The sequence below is a fragment of the Crocuta crocuta genome, unplaced genomic scaffold (assembly GCF_008692635.1).
Source record: "Crocuta crocuta isolate KB4526 unplaced genomic scaffold, BGI_CrCroc_1.0 scaffold108, whole genome shotgun sequence".
NCBI lineage: Eukaryota > Metazoa > Chordata > Mammalia > Carnivora > Hyaenidae > Crocuta > Crocuta crocuta.
The window spans coordinates 8,821,167-8,840,319 of record NW_027532825.1 but is presented as its reverse complement, the minus strand read 5'-3'; the positions used below and the strand labels follow the sequence as shown (position 1 = coordinate 8,840,319).

The following is a 19,153-nucleotide window of genomic DNA, read 5'->3' as shown; positions in this document are numbered from 1 at the left end:
ACAGCTCAGAGCCTGGAACCTGCTTCAGATTCTGTGTCTCCCTTTCTCTGACCCTCCCCTGCTCACGCTGTCTCTCTCTCTCAGAAATAAAAGCTTTCAAAAATAAAAAAAATAATTTTAATTCCAATGCAGTTAACATAGTGTTATATTAGTGTCAGGTGTGCAATCTAATGATTCAGCACTTCCATCCACCGCTCGTCACTGAAGGTGCCCTCCTTAACCCTCACCACCTGTGTCTGCCAGCCCCGTTCCCCCCTCCCCCCCCATGGTAACCACACATTTGTTCTCTACAGGTAAGGTTCTGGGGGTTTTTGGTGTATCTCTCTTCCCACCCACCCCCTTTGTTCATTTGTTTTGGTCTTAAATTTGTTCCACATGAGTGAAATCATATGGTATCTGTCTTTCTCTAACTGGCTCTAATTTCACTTAGCTTTATACTCTCTAGATCTAGCCATAAAAATATGGAACGCTTCATGCATTTGCATGTCATCTTGGCCCAGGGACCATGCTAATATTTGCATGGTTTCCAATTTAGTTCTGANGACCCTCCCCTGCTCATGCTGTCTCTCTCGCTCTCCTAGAAATAAAAAAAAAAAAAAAATTAAAAAAAAAAGAGCCTGACGGTTAGAAGATCCCAAGCTGCTCTTTGACCCAGACGCTCCCCCCCATACTGCCGAGCAACACTAGATAGACACGTAAGCCCCCTCTCTGAGTCCCATATCCTTCCCTCTTCTGGATGGTGGCTCATTCAGCTCACTTTAAACTTCTTATGGTCTCATGCTGTGAGAGACTTCCCCTGGAGTGTGATCTCGTTCAAGCACAATCTTGTTAAAACCTGTGTGTTGCTGCCTCTCGTGGTTGTATGTTTTCCCTTGGCCAGCCCCCAAATCCCTTGAACCCTGACACCGTACCCCTCTTACTCTTTCCAGAGACTGCAGCTCAGGGTAGGCGTGAGGGTCAAACACAGGCCCCATTCTTCCTAGGTGAATCCTCTGATCTGACCACAGGGGAAAGAACACACTGGGGTGGAGGAGGTAGATAGGAGCCAGGGGCGGGCAGATATGGCCCCGAGGCCTCAGTCCTGAGCTCTAGGGAAGGGCAGTTTTCAGGATATGGCCAGGATGCCAACAAGAAAGGATACACTCCTTAGTGAAAAGCTAGACAGCAAAAAACACATGGTGCATGATATTACTTATCTGTGGAATCTAATTTTAAATTTTTTTTATTTAGAGAGAGCACGTGAGTGAGGGAGAGGGGGAGAGGGAGGGAGAGAGACTCCTAAGCCCACAGAGCCTCATGCAGGGCTCAATCCCACAACCCTGGGATCATGACCTGAGCCAAAAATCAAGAGTCAGATGCTCAACCACTGAACCACCCAGGTGCCCCTATACGTGGAATGTTAAAAAAAAAAAAAAAAAGTCAAACTCATAGAAACAGACAGTAGAAAGTGGTTTCCAGGGGCTGGGGTGTGTGGGTAATAGGGAGAGGTTGGTGAAGGGGTATAAACTTTCAGCCGTAAAATAATCTATAAGTAAGTTCTGAGGACCTCATATAAAACATGGTGACTACAGTTGAAAACACTGTATTGTATAATCAAAATTTGCTGAGAGGAGACTGTAAATGTTCTCACATGAAAGGAAGAAAGAAAGGAAGGAAGAAGAAAGAAAAGAAAGAAGAAGAAAAGAGAAGGAAGGAAGAGAAAGGAAGGAAGGAAGGAAGGAAAAGAAAAGAAAAGAAGGAAGGAAGGAAGGAGGAGGGAGGGAGGAAGGAGATGAACATGTTAATTAACTAGATGGAGAACCTTCCACGGACACGTGTATCAAATCACTGCAACGTACACTTCAAACATCTTACGATTGTGTGTGTTGATTGTACCTCAACAAAGCGGAAACTTAAAAGGGGGGGATGCCTTCTTTTAGGGCCACGTCTAATCTCACTGCGTTCAGCACCACGGTCGCCTTCAGAGCGGAGTCTGGGTACCAGGGTCGTTCGAGCAGGTTCGAGCAGGTTCCAGCGCGGCCTGGAAGGCCCGTCCCGGGGCCGGAGCGTGTCCTCGCCGCGGGGCCTGGCTCACCGCCGGCCCTCGCGTGCACTGGGAAGGGGCGGGGGGCTCGAAGCTGGGTCGGGCCNCCCGGGCAGAGGGAGGCGCCCCGCGCCGTCGGCCCCGCGGCGGCGGCGTCTCTGGGCGTGTCCGCCTGCTGTGGAAGCGGGGGGAAGGGACCGTCCAGCTTCGGCTCCCAAACGAGAGGTTCCTGTTAACCAGGAGCCTGGATTGTAGACCTGGCGGTGTCTCCGGCCTCAGTTTCCTCATCTGTAAAATAGGGCTGTTGAGGTTTGGGTCGCAGAGGCATTAGAGCCCCTCNGGGGGGGGGGGGGGGTCTCCCAAGTGCCAGGGGTCAGGACGAAGGGACTCGCCCCAGGTCCCACGGTTTGACAAGCGGCTGAGTCACAACATCGGCCGCTTCCAGCGTTTCTAACCAGCCAGAGGCTGGGTGGCCTTGCGGAGCCTCCGTTTCCTCGTCTGTGGACGGGACCGAGTCGGTGCTCGGTGGGGGGGGTCCCCAGAGTGAGGTCAAACACATGGCACTTAGTAAGGGGTTATTATGGTGTTTGAAATTCATTTTTAATCAAATGAGTTTGGGGGGTACCTGGGTGGCTCGGTCTGGTTCGGGTCGTGACCTGGCAGTTCAAGAGTTCGAGTCCCCTCCTCCTCCCTTCGCTCGGGCTCTGCTGCCAGCTCAGAGCCTGGAGCCTGCTTCACATTCTGTCTCCTTCTCCCTCTGCCCCTCCCCCGCTCGTGCATGGACTCTCTCTTTCTCTCAAAAATAAATCAACATTAAAAAACATTTTTTTTAATAAGACGAATTTTTGTTAAATGCATATTCCGTGCTGGGTCCCATGCTTATTCTGTTAACTGTGTCCCCCCGGCTAATCTGGCTTCCTGTGCTTCTCCCTCCTCCCCCACTCCACCATTTCTGTCATAATTCTGTAATTCTGCTCGCCTCTCCCTCACTACCCGCTGCACTAGCCCCAGTTGCTACCAGCTTGAAGCTTCTTCCTGTCCTCACTGTCTCCAAAGACAAGGCCACAGACTTTGCCCTCATTAACAGTTGTCTAGTTTTTACGCTAGGAGCACAGTTGGGTGCAAGAAAAATAATGAGCCAATGCGGCCGCGAAGCTTAAGGAATGATACCAAGATGTGATGTGCCTTCTCTGCCGGACACTTCGGTCTTGGCATCCCTCTGGTTACTGGCCTCAGCTCACTTTCCCCCCTCAAGTACTCGTGTGCAAACGGTTGCCAGCTCCTCGCTCTCCCGACCTGGGGANGGTTCTCAGGAGGAGAAAGTCAGTGAAAGACAAGCCCCCACTTCTGATGTAACAGCCTGGAGAGGGGTGGACCCAGGCCAGAGGCCACTCACCCGGGCCAGCGGGAGTGGGGGGTACTGTGTGAGAGAACTAAGCCCCCTGCGTGTATTTTGCTTATTCCGATACTCTGTTCCCCATTCGATTCTCTGTTCCCCATCTCGGGCAAGACCTGATAGCGGGCCCTGGAGGTGGGAAGCTGGAGAGAGCTGGTGCGCTGGAGAGTTCTTCTGATATGCTGTTTAATCCTTTCTCGGTCCTCCAGTTATTTCAGGCCTCTGGAATCCGAGGCTCACAAAACCTGCTGTGAAAGGGCCACAGCTTACCGATTTTACAGCTCTCGCTCATGGGCCCCTTTCTCCTCAAAATGTGCTACGAAGCCTTAGCACACGCTCTTCTCTCTGTGTAGAACATAGCCTGCTCGCTGATCCAACCCCACCGTCTACATTTTCCCCAGGCTCTTTGTTACCTGTCCTTATGATCTCAACTTAGATGTCGCCTCTCCTAGGAAGCCTTCCTAAACCTCAAGAATTGGTTAAACGGAACGTACAGGTGCATGTCAAAGTATGTAGGAGCGAAGTGACACAATGTCTAGGGTTTGTCTTAAAATACATTCAAATAAAAAAAGTAAAGAGGGATGTATAATCAAGAGTGGCCAAATTTTGATACGTAATGAAACTGGACGATTCTTATATGAGAATTCAGTATACTCTTCTCTCCAGCTTTCCACGTATTTGAAATTTTATCCGCTAAAGAAAGAGAGAGGAGACAAGCACGTGCACACACACACAAAATCTTGGTTAGGAGCGACAAGGCCAGACATAGACCCTTTGCCTTTGGCCGGTATCCTGTTCTTTGTCTCATGAGTGATTAGCTTAGAACTGTTTGTCCCTTGAAACTAGCTGGACTTGGGGCGCCTGGGTGGCTCAGTCGGTCAAGCGTCCGACTTTCGCTTGGGTCATGATCTCGCGGTTCGTGGGTTCGAGCCCCGCGTCGGGCTCTGTGCTGACTGCCAGCTCAGAGCCTGGAGCCTGTTTCAGAGTCTGTGTCTCCCTCTCTCTCTGACCCTCCCCTGCTCACGCTGTCTCTCTCTCTCCTAGAAATAAATTCTAAAAAAATATTTAAAAAAAAAAAAAAGAAACTAGCTGGACTCAAAGATAAACATTTCCTGTTTAGCTTGACTGAGATGTCCCCTAAATGCAAAAACAATCCCAAGTGTAAGTTGCCCACGCCTGTAGCCTGTCTGCTCCTCCCTACAAAAGTCTAAGGCAAAACTGCCCTGCCTACACACTCCGACCTTCAGATCTGGGGACGACCCCTAATGCAACAGACCGAATGAAATTGACCTCCTTCATCAGCTGGATTTTGTCTTTGACAAAACTTTGTCTTTATTCTAGAGTTTCATAGTATTCCTCTCCATCATAAACGTCATACTGAACTGTGATCACCTGTCTGTCTGTCTTCACCAGTATCAAACACAATATCTGACAGAGAGTAGATACTCGATGAATATTTGTTTAAAAATGGTCATTCTGAGGGCGCTTGCTGGCTCAGTCGAAGGAGCATACGACTCCTGATCTCAGGTTCATGAGTTCTAGCCCCGCATTGGGTGTGGAGATTACTTAAAATTTGAAGAGAGAGAGAAAAAAAGATCATTCTGTGACTGTTCTTTCTGGTCTGGCTGAGAGGGCTCTTCTATTCAGGCCTTCCTAGTTTGAAGGGACAATGTGAAATCCAGCCCATTTAGAAGTTTTATACTTTCAGTACACGAATTGAAAAGAAGGGAGGCCAGATCATAGCCCTGTATTGGGCTTTCTAACAGTTTAGTTCTAAGACCATTTTCATGGAGGTCTGGCCTTCCCCTTCAGTGACAGACAGCTGACAGTGGATGTCAGCTGTAGCTCACCTGGGAGTTTTAAAAAATACTGATGTCTGGGCCTTGTCCCCAGAGATCTGGTGCAATTAGTCCAGGGCGTGACTGGCCAATGGATTTTTTTAAAAAATATTTTTATTTATTTCTAGGAGAGAGAGAGAGAGAGACAGCATGAGCAGGGGAGGGTCAGAGAGAGAGGGAGTCACAGACTCTGAAACAGGCTCCAGGCTCTGAGCTGACAGCACAGAGCCTGACGCGGGGCTCAAACCCGCGAACTGCGACATCATGACCTAAGCGAAAGTCGGACACTTAACCAACTAAGCCACCCAGGTGCCCCTTTTTTTTTTTTTTTTTTACAGAGAGAGTGCACAAGTGGGGAGGGGAACAGAGGAGGCAGGCACGGCACTAACAGCAGTGAGCCCATTGCAAGGGCTTGAACTCATGAGCCATGAGATCATGACCCAAGACAATGTCAGAGACTTAACTGACTGAGCCACCCAGGTGCCCCTGGCCAATGGATTCTTAAATGTGTCCCAAGTCGTTTCAATGTGCAGTCCCCAAACGGAGACTCACTGTTAGATCTGAAGCATCATCAGGCTCCCCTCCTGCCAAACCTGTGGAAGCAGCCTCAGTGGGACAATGAAGTGAGACCCCACCTGGGCAGCCCATCGCTGGGATCGGGAACCTGTCCAGCAGTTTCAGTGATGGCGGCCCCAGATAGCTACAGACCCCCAGCGTCACCAATCTCCACAGGTGGGAGGAAGCCATCTCTGGAGCGGATAAAGGTCAGGCAGCTCTGGGGGCGCCTGGGTGGCTTANCTCTCTCTCCTAGAAAAAAAAAAAAAATTAAAAAAAAAAAAAAAAAGAACAGGCAGCTCTGATCTGATCACCCAGAGGCCTGGCTGGGGGAAACTGGTCTTCAGCCCAACCGCAGATGTGGCTGAAAGAGCTGCGTGACGAAGAAGAGCGGGACTGTTTGCGTGGCCCGGACTCATCAGTCCATGACCTCAGTCTTCTCACCTGGAAGTTGCCCGCCCCCTCTGTCGTTACGGGGAATAAGCGAGTCAGTGTAATGAAGTGTTAGTGAGCGGGATGTAAGCGTTAGCTAGTGTTCTTGTCGTTGGGAGAGGTGAGGGGATGGGGTAGCTGTGTCAGTGGATGATGATTCGCACATCTCTCCTCCAGGGCGCTCGCTTCACAGAAAGGTGTCACAGTCGACTTTGTTCCTGGTTCCTATCTTAATGAAAAGCTCACCATGTTTACGCTGTCACAGCATAAAGGAAGTTCTGTTTCATACGGTGTGTAGTTTTCACCTTCTGACATGCTCCCTGTTCTGGCAAGTCTCTGATCACTGCATTTGCCTCCTTTGGAACCTCAGTAAGACATTGGGGTTTATACCAGGTCTTGTCACCTTGAGACACCTTGAGAAGGCACCTCTGAGCATGTGGGGGCACGGAGTGACATTTGGGGGGCCCCCGGGTCTCCCTGTACCACCTAAATTCTGTGCTCATATCTGTGGCCTGGCCTCCTGGCTTCAATTATTAGGAAGAAGACACTTAGGAGGCTGACGCTTCAGAGCCAGGGACAATTGGGTGTGTAAGGCCCTGTCTGCTTGAGGTCACTTGGTTATGGATCCCGGATGGACAGATGCAGTCGAGGAGCCTGGCTGGTCTTCTCCAGGGGCCTCACCTTTGTCAGCTCGGGGCTGTGGTGTCACCAGAACGATTTCCAAGCCCTTTGGGCTGCTGACCCTTCAGGTATCAAACTTGGAGCATAAGCGTAGGAACTCCACCTGCTGACGGGGAGAAACAAGAATGTCCTGCCCTCACCTGGCAATCCCGTAACTTCGGCCCTCCTGTAGGCGTACGGCCCAGGACTGGCAACAGTTTTGATCAAAAGTTGCTGACACGAAGGAAAAAAAAATCATAAGAACAAAAGAGACTATAGGTTTCTTTTTTTCAGTTTCTTCTTTTTTATTTTTAAACATTTACTTTGCTTTTTTCTTAAGTTTGTTTGTTTACTTATTTATTTATTTATTTTTAATTTATTTATTTTGAGAGAGAGAGAGAGAGAGAGCAAATGAGGAGGGGCAGAAAGAGAAAGAGAGAGAGAATCCCAAGCAGGCTCTGGGCTGCTAGCACAGAACCCAATGCTGGGCTCAAACCCACGAACTGTGAGGCCATGCTCAGAGCCAAAATCAAGAGCCGACACTCAACTGACTGAGCTATCCAGGTGCCTCTATTCATTTTTTTAAAATACTTATTTATTTTTGAGAGAGCGAGCAAGAGAGCACAAGCTAGAGAGGGGCATAGAGAGGGGGAGACAGAGGATCTGAATCGGGCTCTGTGCTGAGAGCAGAGATCCCTATGCAGGGCTTAAATCCATGAACCCACTGAGCCGAAGTCAGATGCTTAACCAGCTGAGCCACCTGAATGCCCCTAAGTTTATTCATTTTGAGAAAGGGTGCGCACGAATGGGGAAGGGACAGAGAGAGGAAGAGAAAGCATCCCAAGCAGGCTCTGCATTGTCAGTGCAGAGCCTCACGTGGGGCTCAAACCACTGAGATCATGACCTGAGTCGATAGCAAGAGCCGGATGCTCAGCTGACTGACAGACTCCCCTGTGGGCTATTTTCTAATCCCCTGGAACACTGAGCCTCTTTTGAAAGGATGGTTGTGTCTGAAATCCAAATTCTGATATCAAGTGCCTTGAACACAGCAAAATCAGGGCAGTGACATTTATCAGTGTCTTGTGTGTGTCGGCCAATGACAAATGCTTTACATACACTGAAATATTTAAAATCCTCTAAACACAATTATCTTCATTTTTGTGGATCTGGAAAGGGAAACTCTTAAGTTGAGCCAGCACCTCCAAAGTAGCATGGCTAATGCGTCATTGAGCCTAGAACACCATTTTGGATCTATCCACAGAGTCTACATTCTTAGGAGAAGCAAGTCGTCTACTTGGGACTGTCTTCATATGAATAAAATGAGTAAATGTCTTTTTTAAAGATATGGATTCTATAGAAAAGTTAGAAAATACATTGAGGCAAATACAAACAGGATCAAATAATCCCCCATCCAAAGTTACTGCAGAAAACATTTTGGTTTTGTATCTGGAAACATAGTATATCTACCAGCTTTTGTCTTCTGAGCCTTGGTAGGGAGCCTTTTTTAGGCCAATAAATGTAGATCTGTGTCATCTAGAGCTGACTGGATACTATCTCAGTATAGGCATATCTCCTAAATTATTCATCTGAGAGAGAGAGAGAGAGAGAGAGAGAGTGTGTGTGTGTGTGTGTGTGTGTGTGTGTGTGTGTGTGAGGGGGCAAGGAACAGAGAGAGGGAGACACAGAATCTAAAACAGGCTCCAGGCTCCGAGCTGTCAGCACAGAGCCCAACTTGGGGCTCGAACTCGTGAACCAGGAGATCATGACCTGAGCTGAAGTCAGATGCTTCACTGACTGAGCCCCCCAGGTGCACCTGGACACCTTTAGTGTTAAGTTTAGTCCTCAGTAGCTTATATCTTTGTTTGCCTTTGTAAACAGGGTCTTCCAGCAGGGAGGTCTTTAAGTGCAAAAGAAATAATAAGTGAGCGCTCTTCAGAAATTCAGTATCTTCCAGAAATTTTCTTGTCTCTTTTGTTTGTAAACAATTATTTAAAATGTTTGTGGTGACTTAATAACGTGTCCCCTTGACTTTTAATTTCATGGTGGTATAAAGGCAACACAGAATTCCAGAGCAATCCGAAATTGCGTGGTGGTGTTAGAAGCTTTCCCGGTTGGGGAGTTGCTACAGAAGCTTCTAGTCCAGCTGACAGGGAACATCTAAAGACTGGGTTGTTTCACGAGTACTTATTACATGCCAAATACTAAGTACCCAGCAGAGTCATAAAACAGACAGGTGACGGTCAAAAGCACGTATAGAGCTTTCAGTTTCCCTATAGGGAGAGATCCCACGGATAATCCAGTAAGGGCAAGAACTTTCTATACTTGGGGAAAGGCCCTGAGGTGGGAAGGGGCAGAGCACAGTCAGAGAAAGGCCCGGATGTGGTGAGTAAGAGTTGTGTCCTGAAATGAGGCTCCAGTCATGTGTGGGGACGCCCCGTAGGGTCCTCTGCTGATTCAGTGTCCTTCCCACCTTGGCTCACCAGGAAGAAACCCAAGGAAGTGGCCAGAGTATCAGGGTACAAAGGGCTGGAGGCTGGAATTCGGTGGGTCAGGCAGCCCTGGCCGGGAGGTGGTGTGGACCTGGGGGGACTGAGCCGGAGTCCTGGGTCAGCCTCCTGCTACGTGTGAAGGAGGGCCTGTCATCTAACTCTCCCTGGCTGAACTGAACATCTGGCATTTTAGCTTACTTCCTAGTAAAGTAAAATAACATTACTGGTGAAATGACCGTTTAGAGGTAAACGTATAAAAATACTGTTTTAATAATGGCCGGTTAAATTTACCTGAATTTTTATTTATGTTTAATAAGCAGCAGGTTGGAACATTCAGCGTTTGGTTTCTCCTTTGTCTGTTTTGTTTGTGTGTTTTTGAGAGCGAGAGCGAGAGCGAGAGAGAGCGAGCCAGCAAGTAGCGCTCTCAGGAATGGGGCAGGGGAAACAGAGAAAAAGAATCTTAGGGTCTGTGCTGGCCATGCACTTGGAGCTCCATCTCACCACTGTGAGATCATAACCTGAGTCGAGATCAAGAGTCGCTTGCTTAACAGACTGAGCTGTCCAGGCGCCCTTGGTTTCTCCTTCTGTTAAGCAATTAGATTAGATTTAGCAATCTATCAGTGTACCCATGAGAAGCTGCTGCTTTTCTTTCCTTTTTTTTTTTTTTTTTTTTTTTTTTTTTTTTTTAGTTTATTTTGAGAGACAGAGTGTGAGCAGGGGAGGGACAGAGAGAAAGGGAGAGAGGTTCCCACGCAGGTTCAGCACAGAGCCTGTCTTGGGGCTTGATCTCATGACCCTGAGCTGAAATCAAGAGTCAGACGCTTCGGTGACTGAGCCACTCAGGGACCCCAGGAGAAGCTGCCTCTTAAAAGGACCCTCTTCAAATATGGGGAATCCCATTGTCATGGGAATAACGTCACCCCTGAACTTGAGGCAGTAAGGTAGTAAGTGGTAAGCATTCTGTTTGATCATGTAAAAGACTGCCCAGCGTGGGAGAGGGTATGTTTATATACACAGAACTCCTTTTATTCACACTCTGCTGGGTCCTGTGTTTCTGACAGACACCAAGTCATTTCACGCACCCCCACCCCCACCCCCAGGAAGCCACCGTGGCCCGAAGAGATTAAGCATGTGAAAGAGCCTTCTGAAGAGCGAGGCAGGTTGGGGGTTATAATTAGGTTGGGTGACCTCCTGGGGTCCCTGAGCATCTGGGAAATGCGTGACGGGTACTGCGGGGTAGCCCACACAGAAAGAAGAGGAAGTGCCAAAAATGAGGGGGTCCCTGAGACAGCTGGGCGGTCAAATAACACCTTTGAAATTCAATTTTCTTTCTCTTTTTCAAGTTTTTTAAAAATTTATTTTGAGAGAGAGAGAGAGAGGGAGGGAGGCACAGAGAGAGAGGGAGAGAAAGAATCCCAAACAGGCTCCATGATGTCAGCACAGAACCACCCAGGCACCCTTGTTTCTTCTTCTGTTAAGCATTTAACCTGGGACTCGAACTCACGAGCCACGAGACCATGACAGAAGCTGAGATCAAGAGTCAGACACAACCGGCTGAGCTACTCAGGCAGCCCTAAGTTTCTTCCCAAGCAAGCCTGCCCACGGTTCAAAATGTGGCACTAGTGTCCATGGGAAAATGCGGTCTGCCCCCGCCCTGAGGCCCCTTTCTCAGCTCCCGGTCCAGCTGCCACCTGAGCCCAGCCCAGCCCAGCTGCGGGATGCCCTCGGACGGAGCGGCCAGAGGCTCACCCCCGGGGCTGCCTGCAACCGCACGCCCCGTTGTTCCTTTGTCTGGGCGTCACTACTCGTACTGCCCCTTTCTCTCTCCGAAGTGCCCCAATACAGGGGACAAATGACATGTCTTCCTTGTTGAGAACCCGACTGGGGTCTCTTACTCAACAGTTAGCAAGACTTGGAAGCNAAAAAATAAAAAAAAAAGCCCTGGAAGCCTGAGTTTGGAGGAAGGGTCCAGGGACACTTCGCGAGTCCCCAAAAGGGGAAAGGAATGGAGGGTGCGTGGGAGGGTCTAAACTGTTCAGCCTGATACGGGGAAGACCCAGAAGGTAACGATGCACTCTCTGGTGCACCTGTACATCCTGATCACCCCCGTTTGTCTGAGCCCCAAGCCTGCCCCTCCACATGCCAGGAGCCCAGACACAGAAAGCACGGCACACCGGTCACAGCCTGCGGTTGGGAGGAAATCAAGCAAACAGGCATCCCAGCCCGCGTGTGCAACATCAAACACGTTCCATTGAACATTTACTGACATCCTCCGTTGGGCCAGGAATAGGCATAGATACTGGCAGTCTGAGAAGGATTTCAAGGCGGGTAAACAGACTGAGAAAACGGTGAGGCAAATGCGAGGAGGTGAGACCCAGATGCCCCAAGAGCCCAGAGGGAGAGCCAGCTCACTTTTCCTGGAAAGGAGGCGGGGTGGGTACCAGGAAAGCTGTCACAAAGGAGCTATTTGAGCCTGGTCTGCAGACAAGACAAGGTATCCGCTCTCTGCATGTGGGAGGCAAGGAATTCTCAGCTTTCAAGAGCCAAACAGCCTGACTGGGAGAAGGAGAAAGTGTGAGCCAGCCGCAGGGCCCGGGCAGACAGACGAAGGAGAGGATGTGTAGCTCCCGGAGGGTGGGCTGGCTCTGGCTCTGCTTCCAGACTTGCCTCTGGACGAGCCAGGACTCAGGGAGCTGGGGCTGGCTCCGAAGGTCAGCGGCATCCAGACGGCCCGTGGGAAGGAAGGGTGAGGCTGAGAACCAGGCCGGCTCTCATAAAGTGTATCTGATAGCTGATAAACTCCCGGGGGAGAAGGGTAGAAATATGGACAGTGTGGCCATTCAGAGAAGCAGGAAAAAAAAAATTGGCACGTCCCAAGTTCTGGATTATGCTTGACTGGAGGGAAAGGTTTAGGAAGAAGCTTACCCTCGCCCACCGCCCTCCCCCTCCCCGGATTCCTCCCACTGATGGCTCTGCTCAGTGGTGGGGGATCTGGATACTGAGGGTGCCATTACGTTTTGGGGTCTGTTTGAGGTTCTCAAGCGTCAGCGCCCCCTGAGGAGGCCTGTGAAAGCACAAACCGTTAGCTACGGTCCAAAGTCTCCAAAACTAGAGTCGGGGGGTGGGGCCCACAAAACTGCCCTTGTGACAAGTTCCCAGGGGATCTGGTTCTCATGTTTGGAGAACCATTGAGGTAACCCATGCCTGGTCTTGCTTTGACCCGGGGCCCTGGGGAGGCTGCCTGGGGCTCTGGAATCGGAAGGCTGGCATGATGCCTCGGTTTCCACCTTTATAAAAGGGTAATTCTGAGCCTCAAATAAGACCTTTGGTTTGAAAGCCTTTTGTGAACTAAGAGGTGCGCTTCAATTTTAGTTATTAAAGGGCTCAACCCAAAAGTTGTAAAATATGCTGGTTTCTTCTAAAATCATTATAGTGGAGACCTAAAGACCACACCCACATCAGGATCTCCTGGGATGTGGTTTATAAAGCAGATTTCGTTGGTCTGAATCTTGTGTTGGGGTCCATTGTTACATTTACATTTCCTTTATTTTTATTTATTTATTTTCTTTTGAGAGAGAGAGAGTGTGCACGAGCACGAGCTGGGGAGGGGCAGGGGAGAAGCAGGGAGAGAATCTTAAACAGGCTGCACATTGGATGTGTGGAGCCAACTCTCCAGAGCCAACTCTGGGCTTGATCTCACAACCGTGAGACCATGACCGCAGCTGGAATCAAAAGTCGGTCACTGAACACACTGAGCCATCCAGGTGCCCTGCATTTACATTTCCAGCACATCCTGGGTGATTCTTACGCGGTCCGAGGATTGAGAACCACTGGCTTATGTTGGGGGGAAGTGGGAGGTGTGAAGGGTCATTCTTCAGTTTTCTGGTTTGCTGTGGGTCCACTAAGACCTTCCGCCTCCTGCCTGGCCCTGTTTCCAAGCTTCCACATCGCGGAGGGGAACCTCGTTCCTCCAGAAGGCCACATCCGGGCTGCCAGGCTCCCAGCGGCGTGCCAGGCGCCTCCTCCTGGCACCCCAACCTTGGTATTCTCTTTCTCCCGTTGTGTGTCAGATCCTCCCACAAGAGTGTTCAGAGCCTTTTTTTTTTTCCTAGGAGAGAGAGAAAGAGAGAGACAGCGTGAGCAGGGGAGGGTCAGAGAGAGAGGGAGTCACACACTCTGAAACAGGCTCCAGGCTCTGAGCTGGCAGTCAGCACAGAGCCCGACGCGGGGCTGGAACCCGCGAACCACGAGGTCATGACCTGAGCGAAAGTCGGGCGCTTAACCGACTAAGCCACCCGGGTGCCCCCAGAACCTTTTTAACGTCAGAAGGAAATGCGATTCTCTTGCGTTTGAGAAGTTTCAGTGTCTCCTTAAAGGTCTCAACTACTTGTGTTTTTCCTGTCCCAGGGTTTTGGGATGAGCCCTCCAGCAAAAGAGGGGCAGGTGTGCAAAAGTGAAACACAGATTGGGTGGCTCTCTCTTCATGCTGGTGTGCCACACGTCTTTGCTACAATTCCTGCAAGGGTGTGGCTCACCGTGCCCGCAGTGGCTGAGGTCCCACACACGCACACCTGTGTGCGCTCACGGGCCCTTCGGTGGCTGAGTTCAGCGGTGGGCAGTTTTCTGTGTCACATAGCACTTCTTGCAGAAGAAATCAGGGACCAGCAAATGTGACATTCCCATTATGCTCAGATAGCTCAGTGGATCAACTGCACAAAACAAACCGGGTGTTTTCTTACAGCAAAAGTGTTTGTTAGGCGGCCAAGAATGCGCTGATACGGAAATGCCTCTAAAATTAATTGTGAAGGGAAAAACAGCAAGGTGAAAAAAAAAAAGTGCCACATCTCAGTAGGCGGGCCGAGGAAGCGTTTGTGGACTCGGGATACCTGGTTAACAACCCGAGACTTCCTCTGCGAGTCTGCTGCTTTGTCTGGTCACTTTCATCACAGCATCCTGGAGCTGGAGGAGGTATTAGAGCTTCTCTGCCCAACTCTAACGTGCCCACCAGCACATAGTGACTGTTAAAAGATAAACTGAGGCACATTAAAAGTCTAGAGTTTAGGGAACACCTGGGTGGCTCAGTGGGTCGAGTGTCCAACTCTTGATNCATGACCTAAGCAAAAGTCGGACGCTTAACTGACTAAGCCACCCAGGCGCCCCAGGTCTTTTTTTTTTTTTAAGTTTATTTATTTTGAGAGAAGGGGTGGGGGAAGGAGGAGCCGAGAGAGGGAGAGAGAGAATCCCAAGCAGGCTCCATGCTGTCAGCACAGAGCCCAACACTGGGCTCAACCCCACAAACCATGAGATCATGACCTGAGCCAAAATCAAGAGTCTGACACTTAACAGATTCAGCTCAGTCTTGATCTCAGGGTCGTGAGTTCAAGTCCCACACTGGGCTCTGCACTGGGCATGAAGCCTGCTTTTTTTTTAAAAAAAAAGAAAAAATCTGGGGTTTATTGAGCAAGCATGCTCTGAATCAGCCGCTTCCAACAAAAAGTGGTTAGGAGCACTCCGTGGCATGCTGGCAGAGAGGTGTTTATAGAGGAGACATGGACGCAACACAAAATTATTTGATTGGATATAGCTTCAGTGGTTGCCTTATTTGGAATAGCCCAGTAGGCTGTTTGTCCTTAAATTTCGTTTTCTGAGACTCAAATGCACTGACTCTGGCTTAGGTTTTGGTTTATTTCTGTAGACGACCGAGCATTAGAGCCACCTCAGTCCATGGTTTCCATTGGGGTTCAATCTTGTCATTGTCATTCTCTGGGTCGGGACACATTTATAATGATATATATCCACCATTATAGTATCGCACAGAGCAGTTTCACCGCCCTAAAGATGCTCCGTGCTCCACCTACCCCTCTCCCTCCCCATCCTCCCTGGCAACCAGAATGTCACATAGCTGGAATCATACAGAACGTAGCCTTTCCAGACTGGCTTTTTCACTCAGGAATTTGCACTTAAATTTCCTCCATGTCTTTTCACGGCTTGACGGTTCATTTCTTTTTAGCACTAAATAACATTCCATGGTCAGCGTATACCAGAGTTTATTTATCCATTCACTTGTTGATTCCAGAAACTTTTCATCTCCAAAAAGGAAACCCTGTACCTGTTAACACAATCCCTCCCCAATCCCTTCTCCCCACGATGCCTGGCCACTACTGCTCTACTTTGGTCTCTATGGATTTGCCTCTTCTAGACATTTCACGTAAACGGAATCTCACTAATCCCTTTAGCCTCCTTACCCTCTAGTCATTAATTCATTTGCTTCACGTGCTCAACTTCTTCTCCTCTCTAGCTCTGCAACACTTTCCTCTACAAAGTGTGACACTGTGTTAACTTTCCTTGGAGTCTGGGCATTTTAAACCCATATGAACGTAGCAGGTGTAAGACCAAAAGCATNGCCCCCCCCCCCACAGCAGCAGCACCTGGCTCATCCTTACAGTCACCTGGAGATGTTCATGAAATGCCGAGTCCACCTGCCCACTGGGGAAGTCTTATCCAGGGTGTGGCTTCAAAATACGTTTTTTGGTTTGTGGGTGCTTGTGAGCACCCTGGGACACAGCCCCAGGTGGTGGAAGAGTGAGTCCTGGGGTGCAGCTGTTAGAGAAGAACTCATACTGCACCCTCGCCTCACCCGGTCAGGGCCCTGCTCTGGGGTCTTCTAAAATTATGGCGGAAAGGCGGGTCTTCCTAGGGAGTTGAAGCCAGTGGCCTGGGCCCAAGAAACACAGGTCATACCTAAAAAAAACGGTCTCCTGATTTAGGATCGGTTGGTTAAGTGTCCGACTCTTGGTTTCGGCTCAGGTCATGATCTCATCGTTCGTGGGTTCGAGTCCCGCACCGGGCTCCATGAGGACAGTGCAGAGCCTGCTTGGGATTCTCTGTCTCTGTCTCTCTCTGTCCCTACCTGACTTGTGCTGTCTCTCTCTAAAAATAAATAAACAAGCTGTAAAAAAAATGCTCCCGATTTAAATGACCTGGAGGTTCGCTGTCCTCTTTTTAAAACTACTATCTTTAATTACAGGTCACAGCCACAGGGCGATGCTTCCAGCAAACACACCTCCAGGCCTAGCGATGTCCAAGGACTATTCATAATTACTGGTATTAAATTTTCTCAGACGGAAGGTTGTGAGAGGCTGTCTTAGTTTTCTGGGGCTGCTGTCACCGAGTGCCACACGCCAGGTGGCTCCAAACAACGCATTCTGTTTGGGAGGCTGGAGATCCGAAGCCCAGGTGTCAGCAGGCTCGTGCTCCCTCTGAAACTGGGGGTCAGCCTTCCTTGTTCCTTCTAGCTGCTGGTGGCCGGCCGTCCACGGCGCTCCTCGGCGTGGGGCTCCGCCCCCCACTCTCAGCCCCCACGGCCCCATGACCTTCTCTCTCTCTGTGTCTCATCTCCAAGTACCAGCCACTGAATTTAGGGCCTACCTGGATCCAGGGTGACTTCACCTTAACCCAATTACATCTGCAAAGGCTTTACTTCCGCATAAAGTCACACTCATACATGGAGGATGGACATGAATTTGGCACAGTGGGGACTCTATTCAACCCGGTACAGGTGTTTTCTCTGGTCACTGGTGCACCTCTTGGTTTTTCATTTGATTTGGATTCATTCGCTTTACGTCGCTCCAGATAAAGTGGAGTCTTTTGTAAAGATTTTCATGGATGTTGCCGACCACCTGGCACCAGTTTGAAAAGGAGAGAAGATGATATTCTTCTCTACAGGCGAACTTACACATCCAGTTATCCACGTGCTCTGCTCTCCTGCAGAAACACACATTTAGAGGGGAGCATTCTTCGGGACTTTGCGCCCTGTGCCCATTTGTGCCTTTCCAAATGCAGGAGTCAGTATACCTACAAGGAGTGTTCTGTTTCTAAGAAAGCTAGAGAAAATAAGCAGAACTCCGGCTGTTTTCTTGAAATTGGAAAGGGATGGAAGGTCGTGAAGGAACGACAGGAGAGCCAGGGAGACCTGACCAATAGATGGATTTTTACACTCAGCAGAGCAACAAGGAATCACAGTCCTTTGGGAGACTTCATTCATCTCGGTTTATAATCGGTTGAGCCCCATGGAGGCTAAGTGATTTCCCAAGGCCAACCGTTCATCAGTCACCTAGAAAATATTTACTGATCCTCTGCTATATGTAAATCTGTGTCCTGGGGAGTGCAGGGGCCAGGCTAGAACCCTTGACTGTGTGATTCCTGGTTTCTGCTTTTTCCTTTTTAAAATGCTTTTTTTAGGGGCGCCTGGGTGGCTTAGTCGGTTAAGCGTCCGACTTTCGCTCAGGTCATGATCTCGCGGTTCCTGGGTTCGAGCCCCGCATTGGGCTCTGTGCTGACTGCCAGCTCAGAGCCTGGAGCCTGTTTCAGAGCCTGTGACTCCCTCTCTCTCTCTGACTCTCCCCTGCTCACGCTGTCTCTCTCTCTATCCTAGAAATAAATAAAAAACATTAAAAAAATTTTTAAATGCTTTTTTAGCTTACAACCTCATTTCACCTGTCTCTGAACACCAGACGGTATTTGCCTTCACGCTGTGTTGACTTACGGTGAAAAGCAGTGGCAGTAAATGTGTTCTTGCTTCAGTATCAATCAAGGCAGTGGCGCCAAACTGTGTGAGTCATGGCATTCTTCATCTCCCACCGGCGAGTGTTTCAAAAGCCAGGATCGTTTATGAATGGGCTCAGCTGGGGGTGCCTGGGTGGCTCAGTCTGACTATGGTTCAGGTGTTGATCTCGTGATCTTACGGTTGGTGAGCTTGAGCCCCACATCCTGCTCTCCGCTGACAGCACAGCACCCTCTTCAGATCCTCTGTCTTCCTCTCTCAATGCCCCTACCCCGCCACTGCTCTCTCTCTCTCAAAAATAAAACATTAAAAAAAAAAATGTTCTTGATTGGGGGCACCTAGCTGGCTCAGTCGCTTAAGTGTCTGACTCTTGGTTTCTGCTCAGGTAATGATCTCACGGGTTCGTGAGTTCAAGCCCCAAATTGGACTCCCTGTGGTCCACAGAGAACCTCCTTGGGATTCTTTCTCTGCCTCTCCCAGCTGTGCGCTCTCTCTCTCTCTCAAAATAAATAAATAACCTTAAAAAAAGGAATGTTCTCAATAAACCAGTAAAAATTCACTAATTATATCAAATCTTGTTCTTTGTATAAACATCTATTTTTTTAATTTTTTAGTTTTTATTTTATTTTTGGGAAAGAGAGACAGAGCGCAAGGGAGAGAGGGGCAGAGGGAGGGAGACACAGAACCCGAAGCAGCTCCAGACTCTGAGCTGTCAGCACAGAGCCCGACGCGGGGCTATAAAAATTAGAATTAGAAAACTTGTACCCACCAGCATGAACTTGACAATTTCCCAACACTTGAAAACTTTTCTGAAAAGACCTGCAGTCATACTAACAAAAGTGATTTTTTTTAATATTACATAAGGAAACGTGTCACTTTTTCTAAGATTTGTATAACTCAGTCACTATCAATATTTCCCAAATGATCAATGAATGATGTTAAAAGGGGGGAAAAAAACCATGCATGGGTAAGAAATCCATTCGAAATGCAGGATGGATTTGAGTATAGCAGAATATGAAAAGCACATTAATAAGGTTTCAGATTCCGCATTGCAACTTAGGAAATTTCCACTTGTCAAGTTTGGGGCAATATCAGAAATAGCTACAATTATCTAAAGATGTTATTAAAATACTCTTCCTCTTTCCAACTACATAACAGTGAGGATGAATTTTCTTCAAACACTTTAACCAGAAGCAC

At 48.9% G+C, this 19,153-nt stretch overlaps 1 non-coding gene across 1 annotated transcript; it reads right to left on the bottom strand.

Moving 5' to 3' along the window:
- Positions 1 to 455: 455 nt before the first annotated feature.
- On the bottom strand, positions 456 to 559 carry LOC144245836 (U6 spliceosomal RNA). Its single transcript, XR_013339438.1, has one exon. It is a non-coding gene; the product is annotated as a U6 spliceosomal RNA (small nuclear RNA).
- Between the last annotated feature and the right edge of the window lie 18,594 nt (positions 560 to 19,153).